Raw genomic sequence first — 14,988 nt, 5'->3', positions numbered from 1 at the left:
TGATCTTGCCCTACATAGCCCCTAATTTGAAGGACTTCCCCATTCTTCCTTGTGCTTGCTAGATTGCTTTTTGTTGTGTGTGTTTTAAGTAACATAATTCCATGTGACACATTTAGCATCATGTCTAGTTTGGCTCAAGAATCACAATCATGTGTGAGCTGCCAGTGAAATGCACAAGGATGATTCTATGAGGATTAGAAGGCCAAAGTAGACATAGAATTAATTGTTTAACCTCCCCCCCCCCCCATGATTCTGGCAAAACTCATGCCGCCATGTCCCACCTCCCCGCACAAGTTTCTATTTGCATTGAGAGCAAAAACTCCAATGGAAAAGCTGAGATAAATACAGATAGCAAGGGCTTTGTTTTTAAAACACACACATACAATAAGGGATTTATTCAATAAGACAAGACCTTTCATAAAAATGTAGTTTAGATGTGTATGGAGCATAAGAGAAAAGCTGAAGAGCCTGTCAATTTTGTAGATAACAACAGGGATATTGATAGATGGAAGAAATTCACCCACGAGATCATCAAATCAGTCATATCCTTCAGAGAGGAAAAGGCACAAAGCGAAAGCCATGTGACATATTAGATACAACAGGGAACAGAACTGCTCTCAAATGTTTGCACCAAAGTCAGCCAAGTGTCTCGGGACTTACAAGATCATCTAAAGGAAATCAGCATTGAGGAGGCAAAATGTGAAGCCTAATTGTAGGCAAAGTACTTAAACCCTTCTGCGTTTGTTGAGTAGTGATCTTACAGAGCTGACTGGGAGTGCCTAACTAGAAAGGTGCCAAGTGTACCATCCAAGCAGGTAGCAGAACCTCCTTTGATAAGGCTATTCCAATAGACTAGGAGTCGAATGGTGCCTTAAAATAACAACCCTTTTGGTCACTAGGGTATGCAGTGAATCCATATGGGTGTTTCCTGAGTGATTCACCATATAGATTGTCATTTTTACCAGGCCACTCTAAAAGTCATTTAAATGAAGATGTGCTGATCATGTGCTCCATATTTGTGGAAAATAAAATTAGCACGCTTGTGCAGATTGTGGGCTCAGCCATGTGAACCATAACCTACATCCATACCAGAGGATCACCATAACTTGGTATTACTCTGGATGTTTCCATGACTTGGTCTGGTGAACCACACTGGCCATGATAAGTTCATGGCTTCAAACCTGTTTTGAACAAGGCCTAACACACATCACGATTCGCGATATATTGCCAGGTCAAAAATTATGAAACTAATATCACAATACGGACTTCAAACCAGTTTTGGACAATACATCGATATATCACCCAGACCTAATCTCTACCATGAAACTTCAAGACTGAATGCAAATATGAATGGTACTGTTGGTCTCTCTAATCAAGAAGAACTATTATTTGACTAATCAATAGATAATACAAGAGAGAAACTTGCCTTACATGTCTCATGCATGAAAGAATGCTTTTGAGCGTGGAACAGAGCAGCAAGTCTTGGAAGTAGGTGCAAAATAGATGTGCCAAGATTACAGAACAGCTTTTGGCTGTTGTGCAACATTGGGCGGGGGGGGGGGGGAGTTCTGTAAGCGCCATCTTTACTTCAAACAAAATCGTGTTTTAGAGACAGTGATTTCACCACCAACTGGTATGTATCTTTATTACTTGTCTACTTCAGTGCTTCAGAAAGGGTAGAAGGAATTACTGTGATGCAAGAGCAGCCCTTGCTTGAGCAGCTTAAAAATATCCATGTGTTTGCTTGCCACATGGCCTTTTTTTAAAAAAACCAGCCTGGGCAGACTTTTATCTGTGCCAGGCTTTTGTTGTTGTTGTTCTTGTTGTTGTTTAGCTCAGCTTTATGAGTCATTGTTTTGAATGACTGTTGCCTCCTTGGAGTTGCTTCCAAAAATTAGGGCTACGATCTTATCTGCACTCACCCGGGAGAGAACCCCATTGAAATAAATGAAATGTGCTTAGATGTGCATAAGATTGCACTGTAAATATTCGGAATGTCTGTCTCTTACTAGGGAGGGGCTTGAACTTTGTAGAATAATGTTTTAATAGTCCATATCTTTGCTTCATAATCTGGAGCCTCTGAAACTGTACAAGAATAAGGATGCTTTCTAATGCTTGGGAGGGTACAGTGCATAATACAAACCACAGGAGTTGCAGTCAATGATGTTATGCAGACCCATGGGAAGGCAGACTTCTGGCTTAAGGGACCTACTTTGCTTTTCACTAGAACCCAGAGTCAAAGAATTATTCTGAGTACCAGAACTAACTGAGCACTCAATCCTTCCATACTAAAAGCCCACCCACTGTTGAGCTTTCATTTCAGCAGTATAATTTGGAGGGGGGAAAGTCATTTTGTTATGCCAATGGGAGTCACAAATCCTCCTTGATATGCTTTAAACCACCCATAAATCTACCAGTATATCCCTACCTACACCCCTAGTGTAGACTATCATATTCATTCTTTTTTAAGTAATTGACTTTATCAACATATTATTCTAAATTATAATGAAATATAATTACATGTTTGATTCTGGTAGCACCTGAGGTGTAAGACTCAGGGATATCTTCTCTCTCTCTCTGGCTGTCTCAAGGGAGGGTATGAGCCCCTATCAAGATGATGCTGAGCAATCAGTAGTAACTACCTGCGCTTGCTTTCTTGGTATAGAGGAGGCCTGGCAAAGTGGAGATTTTGCGAGGACAGTCAGCTGCATAAGAACTGCCATGTGCCTTTAATACTTACCCACAGCAATTATTAAGAGTCCACTGTAGAGTGCATCAGCTTTCACTCGCCACATGAGCCTCATTATAGCCTGCCACACAAAGAAGTCAAGCTGTTTCGTCTCCTTGCTGCGGCTGCCGAAGTCTTTGCCGCAGGTGTTTGGTATTATATAAATCTCAGAGGCACATGTGCACTAAGCCCACAACATCCATTGTGCTCTGGCATTTAGAAGGTTTTTATTTGATTTGTTGGCCAGTGCTACCTCACATGCCTGTCTGTTAGCAGTTACAGGTGTGTGTGTTTGTGTTTGATTGTGCTTTCTCTCTTTTTCATATAGCAGCTTTGAAAGAAATATTTGTTTATATTTATTTATTTAAGCAATTTATGTACCACTTAACTGCAACTGTCGCTAAGCAGTATACAGAAAATATTACACAGAAAAGTTAAAAACCGGTTAGAACTATGAAACCAGATATTCAACAGGGAGGAGTGCTTGTCTGATCTCAGCTGGAAGGGTCCTTCAAAGGCGAAAACTGGGGCACCATGTTCTGGGATGCCAGACCCTTATATATAGTGGGAGGGACCCTATATATAAGGGCCTGATGACTTCTGTTTCAGTGTATGTGAAGAAGTGTGCATGCACACGAAAGCTTATACCCAGAACAAACTTAGTCTGGCGCTGTGGGTTAAACCACAGAGCCTAGGACTTGCCGATCAGAAGGTCGGTGGTTCGAATCCCCACAACGGGGTGAGCGCCCGTTGCTTGGTCCCTGCTCCTGCCAACCTAGCAGTTCGAAAGCACGTCAAAGTGCAAGTAGATAAATAGGTACCACTCCGGCGGGAAGGTAAACGGCGTTTCCGTGCACTGCTCTGGTTCGCCAGAAGCGGCTTAGTCATGCTGGCCACATGACCCAGAAGCTGTACAACGGCTCCCTCGGCCAATAAAGCGAGATGAGCGCCGCAGCCCCAGAGTCGGTCATGACTGGACCTAATGGTCAGGGGTCCCTTTACCTTTTAAGGTGCTACTGGACAATTTATTTATTTATTATTTATTATTTTGTCTGTGTCAGACCAACACGGCTGCCTACCTGATGCAAGAAGTGAGGTTACAGGGAACCAGGCAGAGGGCCTTCTCGGTGGTGTCGTCCGCCCTCTGGAATGCCCTCCCATCAGATGTCAAGGAAATAAACAACTATCTGACTTTCAGTAGACATCTGAAGGCAGCCCTGTTTAGGGAAGTTTTTAATGTTTGGTGTTTTTAATATTCTGTTGGGAGCCGCCGAGAGTGGCTGGGGAAACCCAGCCAGATGGGTGGGGTAAAAATAATAAAATTATTATTATTATTATAAAGGCCTTGTAAATTGATACATGAGCCTTGAAGCTTGCTCAGCAGCGTATGGGCAGCTAGCACATGCTTTTGAGCAGTGGAGTTATATGTTGACAGTCATCTGCCCCGTCAACAGTCTAGCTGCTGCATTTTGCACTAGCTGGAACTTCTAGACCAGACCCAAGGCTATGCTAAAATAATCAAGTCTTAAGGTTACCGGTGTAGGGATCTCTGTGGCCAAACTATCCCTGTCCAAGAACAGCTGTAGTTGATGCACCAGCCGTAGCTAGTAAAGGACACTCCTAGCCACTGAGGCTACCTGAGCTTCTAGCAGCAAAAGTGGATCCACAAGAACCCAGTAAATCCCAGCTTGTTCTTTCAGAGGGAACATACCCATCTTGGCTCAAGAACAGCTGTGTCTGTACTCATCACTCTGCTGTAAGAGTCAGATATGACACACATGAAAGCAGACTTTAGACCAGAAGTGGCATAGCACTTTCTCTAAAGTCAGGGTCCAGTTTGTGTTTTAAAAGAAAGATCCTAATCACTGATAAAGAACATAACAAATTACCTACTTTTGAAACATGGTCTAAAAAGAGAGAGAGAACTGAGTCACATTCTGCAAGTTGGGTTTATTTCTCAATGACAGAATTTCCCAAGTCTTCCCACGAGAGGTTTGCTTCCTTTGTACAAAACTTTGAAGTCATTGTGGTGTTCTATCGCATGCTTCCCTATCAGTCTGTGGACGCAGATGTGCTTTTGGCTCCTAGCCTTCAGTTCGGCATCAGACCATTTCTCAGCCTGGGTGACAGAACAGAAACAAGCACTGTCAGAACAAGAACATTCATGACGGCTTATCACCCTGCCTTGATCCCCTTGCACAGCACTGTATTTTAAAATACAGCACTTGGAGGAGACTCAGCTGAAACCCCAGAGCCTTGAGAGGTGGGAGACAGCGTGCTGCTAATTTCCACAGGAACATCAAAGCCGATTTTAAACATTTAAATGCTACGTGACGCAACCAGCCCACAGAACCTTGAGCAGCTTCAGAGGCAGCAACTGCAGATGATGGAAAGCGACGCTGCTAAATAAAAATATCCCTCAAGTCACAAATGGAGGGCTATGTTCACTTGGCTGGGACGTGGCCTTGCTCTTTATCTACCTATTATGGCACATGTTCAGAGAAATTAATGGAGCAAACATACTTTTTTAGTCAGAGCAAAGTCATTTTCTTTCCAGAAATAGTAAACAACTAGGCAACAAGAGAGTCAGTGTGACTGGAATAGCAGGGTTCAAATCCTCACTTGGTCGCGAAGCTCACTGGGTGACTTGGGGCCTATCACTGCCTCTCAGCCTAATCTACCTCACAGGGTTGTTATGGGGATTAAATGAGGAGGGGAAGACCTTGAGCTTCTTGGAGGAAAAGGTGAGATATAAATGCAATAACTATAAATAAATAAATACAGGGTAATGTCCAGATTCCATCCTCCCAAAGTTCCCAGAGTGTCACAGTATTGGACAGCGTTAACACTTTGGCCACACCTACCAGAAACAGATTATTGTTTAGCATCACATGATGTACTTTTACAAATGTTATAAATCATCATCATAACATTATACAACTACAACCAATGTATACACTGTGTACATCATATTCAGATAGCATAACTAATCATTTTATTGGTATAGGGTTTCGGTTATCTTTGTGTAGTTAGTAATGATGGTGGTTTAGCATGGAGATTAGTACCAGCAAGCAGATAATTAAAATATCTCTTTTAAAAGTGCTGACTGAAACTTCAACCCATCTCACCCTTTGGTCTTGAAGAGAGGTTTGACCCAGAAGGAAAAATGTGTCGTACAATCCAACTGATCCCAATGAATTGGCTTCTAAATGGCATATTAGAAATAAACACCCCCAGAAAGAATGAAATGCACACCCAGCAGATTTCATTTCATCCCACATGATGCTGCCACCTGAGGAAAATTTAGCACTTAGAAGCAAACGTGCTTCAGGATGATGGGCACTTGAGGTAAAATCTTGGAGTGTAACCAAAGGGATGTCAAAACCATGAGTTGTTGATAGCACAGGGAGTGTATTCTGAAAGAAACACAACAAAACGCACCTGTCAAGAACAGTGAGCTGAGGGATGATGGGTGAGTCTTTTCAGAGCAAACCAGGATGTGCTGTGCAGCAGCCATGCCAAAGGGAACATAAACCACTTAAAGCGTAAATAATTGCAGAACGACCACATTGGCCTATTATGAGTTATTGTGGTGTTGTATTGCAGCATTATTATGCTGTTCCTTTCCTCTTCTGTGGAAAAAGGCCCTGAATCACCCAAGATGAAGAGAGCTGGATAATGATTATGACAGAAAAATACAAGTTGCTGCAACCTCCATATCTCTGGCTCAGTCAGCCTATTCTAAATGCATAATGTCTGTTTAACATTTTTATCATGTCCTTCCTCCAATAGCCCTATAGAATATATGGGATTATTGCATTTCACCTTCGCAACAACCCTGCAAAGCAGCCTGAGGACAGGCATCAGAGTCATAAACATATTGTTAAATGTGTTCCAATTCTTCATTTCATTTCCTTGAAAAGAGGTCACTGGAATCTTGCTGGCGTTTTGTGATATATGCTTCAGTTACACGTATAGGTTGCTTCCCGGCTTCCTGTTTACTGAGCATTCATTCTGCAGGGAGGTAATATGCCATTGTGCCAAGCAATTGTTATCCCACATTTTCTCATCACTTTCCTTATTGCAGAAAGTCACATTTTGCAGAAAGCTGGTTTGTTGCACCAAATCAACTTTAATTGCGCAACCTGAATCCAACCCCAAAACAGCAACGGTGTCCGTTTGCAGATTGAGCATGGGAGAAGATACTGTTGGGGGAAGCGTTTAATTCCCGGATGCCAAGATTCAAGTTTGAGGCAAGTACTTTTTGGTGAAAGAACCCCAACGGAGATTTAACACGGCAAAACATGAAGTAGAGAAAGTTAGCAACAGATCTCAGAAGCCATCTGACAACCTAGAGGAATAGGAACAGCCATCCTTTGGATGAAGATCCTTAGGGTAATGTAAACTTTCTTCTGGAAGAGCACTAGGAATAGTACTTTTTCAATCCACTTTATGAAAATTAAATGTAGGTCAGAAAGGGCCACCTTGATAGGCACATCACCCGTGGATTCATAAAGCATTAGATGTTAACTTGGCTTTCTGCAGCAAACATGTATTTTCCATCTTTCCAGTGCTACAAACACCACATTGCAAAAACCTTTGCTTAAACTGTTCTGTCTAAATTAACTAGTTCAGTAGCGGATCTTAGAGAGGATGGGTGAACCTCTCAAATTCTTTCTTTTTTTCTTTCTTTTTTTGCAGGGGAAGCAATTGTGCAGCACTCACAGGGCATGCAGCTGCATTTTGGGGGATGAATTGGCTGCCGCTGATACTCCTAAAGTGCCAGGGGTAAAAACTGTAGGCTAGGATGTGCAGCCATGTAATAGGTAATATGTGATCTACATAGAACCTCTAGATTATGCTCTGTTGCATTTTCTGTTAAATACACCTTTTTTGTGAATCTGCCTGATAAGTTAGAAGGTGTCTTACGCGCACATGCAGCATTGAACAAAAGAGCCTGCTGAATGAGGCAGATGGACCATCCGGTTCGGCGTCCTGTCTTTACAGGGGCCAAACAGATGCCTGTGGGAAACCTGAAACCTGAAAGCTGGATGTGAACGGAACACACCTCTGCCCACCTACAATTCCCAGCAACTAGTATTCAGAGGCCTAATGCCTCTGTTATGAAATAGCACAAGCCAACCATTTAATCACAGTACAGTGTGTAAATACAGTGGTACCTCGGGTTGCATACGCTTCAGGTTACATATGCTTCAGGTTACAGACTCCGCTAACTGAGAAATAGTACTTCAGGTTAAGAACTTTGCTTCAGGATAAGAACAGAAATCGTGCTCCAGCAGCGCGGCAGCTGGAGGCCCCATTAGCTAAAGTGGTGCTTCAGGTTAAGAACAGTTTCAGGTTAAGAACAGACCTCTGGAACGAATTCCGTACTTAACCCGAAGTACCACTGTATATGATCCTAGGCGGTGATCTGTAGCAAGCCAGGCTGTTTATGGTTTTGATTTGATCATACCAGGATTTGGGGCCAGCATAAAAGGCCATCAGTTTGTGGTCACAAAGTCTGTTCAGTATCTTTGCACATTACACTCTGATGAGACCGTCTGCCAGTAGACATTAATAATAAGCACACTTCTTTATTCCCTGCAAGATTCTCTCTCTCTCTCTCTCTCTCTCTCTCTCACACACACACACACACACACACACACACTATTGCTTACTGTGCAACTCAACTCTCCAACTGAGACGTGTCTTTCAAAGAAAACCAGAGTGCCTTAAACCAGGTGCCAAATTTTTTGCTGTTTGGTATGGAGAGACAGTTGGAGGCAAGGGCAGTGGGTTTCCGTAACCAAAGTTCAAATCTGGTCTTGATGAGATGGCTTAGAGCAGGTGTGGGCAAATTTCACATTGATGGGTTTCCCCCCCTAAAACCTTGAGGTCCACCAAACAGTAACTTGGGTCAGCTGTGTGAGGAGTGTGGGAGTCATAAAGCCACGGCAAAGGCTTGTAATATTGCAGGGTGCCCCCTGACCTCGGCTGACCAGCACTCTGAGCTTTACAATGTATTGGAATGTTAAATGGAGTTGTGTTTCCTCTGGGCAGTGATTGACCCTATATGGTGAAGGGGGCAATAAAAGCCTTGACCGGATGAGGTAACGTGAGACATTGGCAAACGGCCATGCGGCTGGAGAGAGAGACAAAGGATAATAAAAAGGGCTGGAGGAGGAGAGGGAAGGAAAAGGAGCTGCTCCTACCATCATGAAAATATTGCTGGCTCTCTGTGTCATAATTTTATGCTAAACTTCGCCATTTGTAACGGCTGGCTCCGACAGAGGAGCTAGATGCAATATGCTCAGGGGACAATAATAATCACCTACAGCTTTTACTCAAGTGAAACTACCATGTCGCAACACAGCACATGACCGGTAGTCATATGCTTCACTCTCCATCTTATTGTTGCCAGAGGCCATGCCTGCACTGCAAGATTCCCTGCTAATACTATGTATGATTTTGTTTCACAGCGCATAGAGCACATTTGGTTTGTCATCGTCTGATCCCTCTCTGATCCCAGATCCTGCACACATTTCGGTTACATGATGCCCTGTGTGCTTATGCTTTTGTTGGTGTTTTTAATGTGATGCTGTTGCGTCATTGTTCATTTACTGCACTTTATGGATTTTTTTATTGCTTTATATTGTGGTATTGTATATTATTTTACTGTTTTACAGTTTCCTGTTTGAATTCAGACTATAAGCTGTCTGTGGAACTCCCCGTTCTTCCTGCTATTGAAAGCATGAGGTATCCAGTACAGTATTTAAATAATATGTAAATCAACTGTCAAATAAATGGAAAAATTGCCTTCACACATTTTCAAGGCATGGGTTACTCATACTGGGTAGTGTACTGAACAGTGCAAAGCACCACACAACTCTGACATACATTCTCACTTCCGTGTGCTAACACAAATAACTACATGAGCTCACACTCAGTGAGGGGAAAGGAAATTATTTTTCTAGTGATGGAGACAATACATGCCAGGGAAAGGCTTCACAACAGGATCTGCCCTGTGGACTTATGAACAGTGGAAAGAATTTCCCACAGGCCAAGTTAACACAACACGTGAGGAGGAAGGGTGACTACAAAGCTCATCTGTGGTGCTGCTGCAGTCCATCTGATCCCTGCAGTCCACCCAGCATAGGCTTCCTGGATAGCTTCCCATTTGAGGAAAAAGAGTCTGAAAGGGAGAAAGTCTGAAATTTCCAGAGTTCTAGCTCTTCCTGGTTCCTGGAGAGAATGAGGAAGTGGCAAGCAGAAATACCTAAAGGAGTGCCTCAACAGCAACCTGAGAGGGGGCATTTCATGACTCTGAAACAGCATGGAATAATTCACAGCTGAATTATTATTCTATGCCACTTCTTTCTTTCAAAAACAAAGAAAGTTTTTTGAGAACTTTGAGGACAACTTATGGCGCCTCAAAATTCTTTGCTGTTTTTTGCTGCAACCGTGGCTATGTACATATTACCAACTCAAAACGCAGCCAGGTCTTTCTCTTTCTCTATTCGGATCAATGCTGATTGGGGAGGGGGACTCGGTACTGTATTTCATAAGAAACACAAGGATATATAAGGATTGTAGCTAATATTGTGTGTACACCACTTTCCAATGCACCAGTGGGAACACATAGAATGTAGAGTGAATGGAAGTGTGTACACATAGCCAGACTAGCATGTCTACCCCTCTGGAAATCCTTCCAGTCACACTAACATTTATGTTTCCCCCCAGGACATCTGCCCTGCTGCCAGAAGCATAAACAGCTGCCGCCTGGATATGCATTCTCTCATAGCTGGATCATGTGAGTTTATCTTTTGCTCTTTGTTCCATCCCCACAGGGCCTTCTGGTTTAGTTGGAGTATGAGTGCTTCCAGACTGTTCAGGTGGGATTCACATACCCACAAACATTCACAGTGGTTCCACTCTCATCTCTACTTCATCAGATGAGACCCCCTCTCCCCAGCCTGATGTTGGTCTCTCATCAACACCCATCACCCCTAGCCGGCATTAGGAAAAATGTGGTCATTGCTGCTTTTCTCAATACCCTAGACAAATTAATGCTTGCCGTAGGAAATCAGCCATGTCCTGCTGGTCCTGACTGTGGAGATAGAGCTGTTAATGGCACAATAACCTCCCCCCCCCCCCGCCATCCTGTTCCCATCTACCTGGGAATAAGCCCCATTAAACACAAAGAGACTCACTTCTGAGTTGACATTGTACTATAAGGTAATTAACTACACAGTGAATTTTTATTGAGTGTCTGGCTCTAGATCCTGCCAAAACATCTGTGCATAGTTTTCACATTTTGCACCTGTCATTTGGGAAAGGGATTCTTCAGTATCCACCTTCAGTTATCACATAACAGCATTTGCAAAATATACCAGTAACTTCTAGGAAGCACCTAATAAACACACCCAGGAAAGATGCATTCTGGTTGCTAGGGGCGGAAGGAAGGGCAAATGCTGGAGATGCCAAGGACTACTGGACAAAAGCTGGAAAAGTGCTATAAATGGAAGAGGAAAAATACAACTCTTTAGGACTCCAGGGATTCCTACTTACTGGTGTCCAAACAATGCCCTTATCAATCAAAACTCATTATCTAAAAATCCTGACAGGCTGGCTTTTTTCCACAGAAATCGCTTAGAAGGGTACCTGCACATTTTGCTTCTTAACTTTCTTTCTCGGTGGGATAGAGACTTACTTCTTTCTTTAAATATAAGCTCAGAGTCAAAGTTGCCTGACTGGGAGTGCCAATAGAGGCCTTTAGCAACACAGTATGGCTCAGATGCTTCATAAGGCAATATAGAATCAGTACAGCGTGGTTCCAGGCACTCCACCCTCCAAATATAGATCTGGGTGCATGGCACTTAAGTTGTAAGCAAGCACAGTTTATGACATTGCAAATCATTACTGATTATGGGACACATCTGTTATGTCATTTGCCTTAGCTTCCAATTTCCTGGCTTTATGGCATCTGAGCCAACATGAAGTAGTTTTAACTCTGGTCTTAAACTGGCAGATTTTTAAAATCAATGAATCTTTTAGGTTTTTGAAATGTTAGCAGTCTGACCTTTTCCTATCCAATTCATCTGCAGCCATTAAGGAAACAGCTTACATGATTCTCTTCCTTTCCCTGTATATCCTCATAATGACCCTGTAGTAGAGGCTCAGAGAAAAAGACTGGCCCAAAGTCACCCAATGAGCTTCACAGCTGAGCAGGGATTTGAACTCTAGTCTGCCTCTCCCCACTCTCTACCACACTACAGTAGCTCTTTTACGATTTGTTCTTTTTCACCCACCTCCCTCTCTTCAGCAGCAGCAACGGTGTCATTTAATTAGCCATCTGTTCTAATGTTTAGGTAATTTGAAAGGGTTTTTAACATTCTTCGAAAGCTGCTCAATCCCCTGCAAAGCTCACTACTGCAAAAGCAGATTTATCATTGTGTTTTTTTTCAAAGGGAGAGGGAAGGAAATAGCAGCATAACTGCTCCTTTACAACAAGGCTCTCTGACCCATAGCTAAATATCTGCCCCATAAATAATCCGCCTGCATTTTTCACTGGCAAAATGTTGGAGGGAGACGGAGTATGATGCAAGGGCTAAGCTGCACTTTAACTTGTTGGGAGGACATGCATTCCGTGGCCATGCCAAAAGGCCCTTTCAGTGCTTATCACTTTGTTTGCTTATTATCCTGCTGCTGCTTATTTTTAAAAAATCTTTAAAAGAGGGGAAGGAAAGGGAGGTGACCATACTCTTTCCAAAGATCAGTTAAGTTTGTGAAGCAGTTTCAGAAAACATACTTTCTAATTGTGCTTGTCTTCAGCTTTAATATGACCTACATACAATGTCACTGAAGCACAGTTGGTGTTTTTTCTTCCCTCCCCTGTGGCACAGGAGAAAAAAAGCACTGAAGACTTTTCCTACTGCACTGTTCTGAGAACAATCAAAACAATCTTGTTTCTGCAGTCCCACCCTGTGCAGTCTGTAAACAGCTCTCCTGGATACGAATGGGAGCGATGGCCCCATGAGGAGAAAGCACTCAGCATTCTGAGTTTCTAACAGAAAAGAGAACAAACACAAATTCAAGAACCTTCGGCTGCAATTTCAGCCCTCTGAAGAATCACAAAATGGTGTTCACGTGGCTGCAGGTTCTGTCAGGAATCACAGGGCTCTGGTTAACCTTTCCTTTGGCTGGCTGGCAGCTCTCTGCAATGGTGCTCCATCACTTGGGTCTAATTACAATGGCAAGTTCCACCACCATAGCATTTCATCGCCTTATCATGCAGTAAGAGAGGAAAGAGGGAAAGGAAAAATCAAGAGTCTTTTACGAAGACACGTTATGCTGTCCTACGTCTGGATCCTTTGCTGTCGCTTGCGGCTCAGGTGGCCTCAGTGGCGCAGAGTGGCTTCCATCCACTTCAGCTGGTGGCCCACTTCAGCTCCTATCTGTACAAGTATAGCCTAATTTCTGTTGTCAATGCTCTGGTAACTTCTAGGTTAGATTACTACAACACGTTATATGTGGGGCTGCCTGTGAAGACGGTTTGGAAACTTCAGCTGGTGCAGAATTTGGCAGCTAGGTTGCTGACTGTGGCAAGACGGTTTGAGCATATTACATTAATATTACACTGATCCTGGCCCAACTGCACTGGCTGTCAATTAGTTTCCAGGCCCAATTCAAAGTGCTGATTTCGACCTATAAAACCTTAAATGGCTTAAGACTGCAATACCTCAAGGACTGCCTCTCTCCATATGAATTGACCTGGACCCTACGATAACCACCTGAGGCCCTTCTTCTACATGAGGTCCAGAGGATGGCAACATGAGAATGGGCCTTTTCTGGCGCCTTTAGGTGCCAGATGAAAACGTTTCTCTATAACCAGGCTTTTGGCTGATTGATATGGCCTTTGAAATGTTTTTGTGGGAAGGGGTTATTGGTTTGTTCCTGTTTTGTTTTGTTTTTAGTATGAATTTTGTGTTCTCATTTTGCATTGTTCCAGGCCACTCCAATCTCTGCTGACCGGTTGCAAGATTCCAGGGGTCTTGGCACTTAACCAGGGTTTGTGTTCCTTTAAGAAATATGTTTTCTTCAAACATATTTACACCTGAGTTTTATGGAGAGAGAGAGAGTTCACAGCGTTTACATCCCAAGAGGGGCTTGTCCTTCCTAGCAGCACCATCCTCGTGTCTCTCTGTAACAGCCTGATCCAGCCAGCCAGCATGCAGTTCTGCCTACGTCCTCCTTCCCCTTCCCAGCAGCACTTGCAGAAACCACTCCTGTTTCAAACGGACACCTTTCTTCCTGCGGTGACATCATACACCCTTAAAATAAAAAAAAATCCTTCCAGTAGCACCTTTAAGACCAACTAAGTTAGTTCTTGGTATGAGCTTTCGTGTGCAAGCACACTTCTTCAGATACACTGAAACAGAAGTTGCCAGATCCTTCTATATAGTGAGAAGGTGGGGAGGGGTATTACTCAGAAGGGTGGTGGGAATGGGAGATTGGCAGATAGCTGAGATGAGCCTGCTGACGACTCTTAACGACTGTGATAGGTCTTACAGGAAAAGGCAAGGGGTGAGAAGGTGAGAAATGGCTTAGTCATGTATAATGGGATAAGAATCCAATGTCTTTGTTCAAACCAGGTCTCTCCATGGTTTTAAGTTTGGAAGTGTGCTTGCACACGAAAGCTCATACCAAGAACTAACTTAGTTGGTCTTAAAGGTGCTACTGGAAGGATTTTTTTTATTTTGACTATGGCAGACCAACACGGCTACCTATCTGTAACTGAAATCATACACCCTTGTTACTCCTGGCAACCTCCTCCTCTCAGTTCTTTCCCTGCTAAATCATCCACATATCGAGGCATCCAGGGAGATTTCTACTGCAACGGGAGTAATATTTTTGGCCCTGGACAAGACCTTAGAACATATGGTGGCTTGTCATTTTAACTTTCCTGAGACCAAGACCCAGGGAACAAAGAAGCAATTTATTGAGGGGGAAGCTAAAACAAAACTAGTACAGTGGTACCTTGGGTTAAGTACTTAATTCCTTCCGGAGGTCTGTACTTAACCTGAAACTGTTCTTAACCTGAAGCACCACTTTAGCTAATTGGGCCTCCTGCTGCTGCTGCGCCGCCACCACACTATTTCTGTTCTCATCCTGAAGCAAAGTTCTAAACCTGAAGCACTATTTCTGGGTTAGCGGAGTCTGTAACCTGAAGCGGTTGTAACCTGAAGTGTATGTAACCCGAG

The 14,988-nt window shown here is 43.2% G+C and overlaps 1 long non-coding RNA gene across 2 annotated transcripts; it reads right to left on the bottom strand.

Annotated features, from left to right (window-relative positions):
* Window positions 1-4,658: 4,658 nt before the first annotated feature.
* LOC308471421 lies at window positions 4,659-14,033 on the bottom strand. Of its 2 annotated transcripts, XR_013982951.1 has the most exons (4): window positions 13,840-14,033; window positions 5,857-6,144; window positions 5,511-5,588; window positions 4,659-4,847 (listed from the first exon to the last, which is right to left on the bottom strand). It is a non-coding gene; the product is annotated as an uncharacterized lncRNA (long non-coding RNA). The 2 variants fall into 2 exon arrangements; XR_013982952.1 differs by lacking the exon at window positions 5,511-5,588.
* Window positions 14,034-14,988: the final 955 nt, after the last annotated feature.

The sequence above is a fragment of the Podarcis pityusensis genome (assembly GCF_964106645.2).
Source record: "Podarcis pityusensis genome assembly, chromosome: 2".
NCBI lineage: Eukaryota > Metazoa > Chordata > Lepidosauria > Squamata > Lacertidae > Podarcis > Podarcis pityusensis.
The sequence above is the reverse complement of the archived record's forward strand: the minus strand, read 5'-3'. Positions and strand labels throughout refer to the sequence as shown.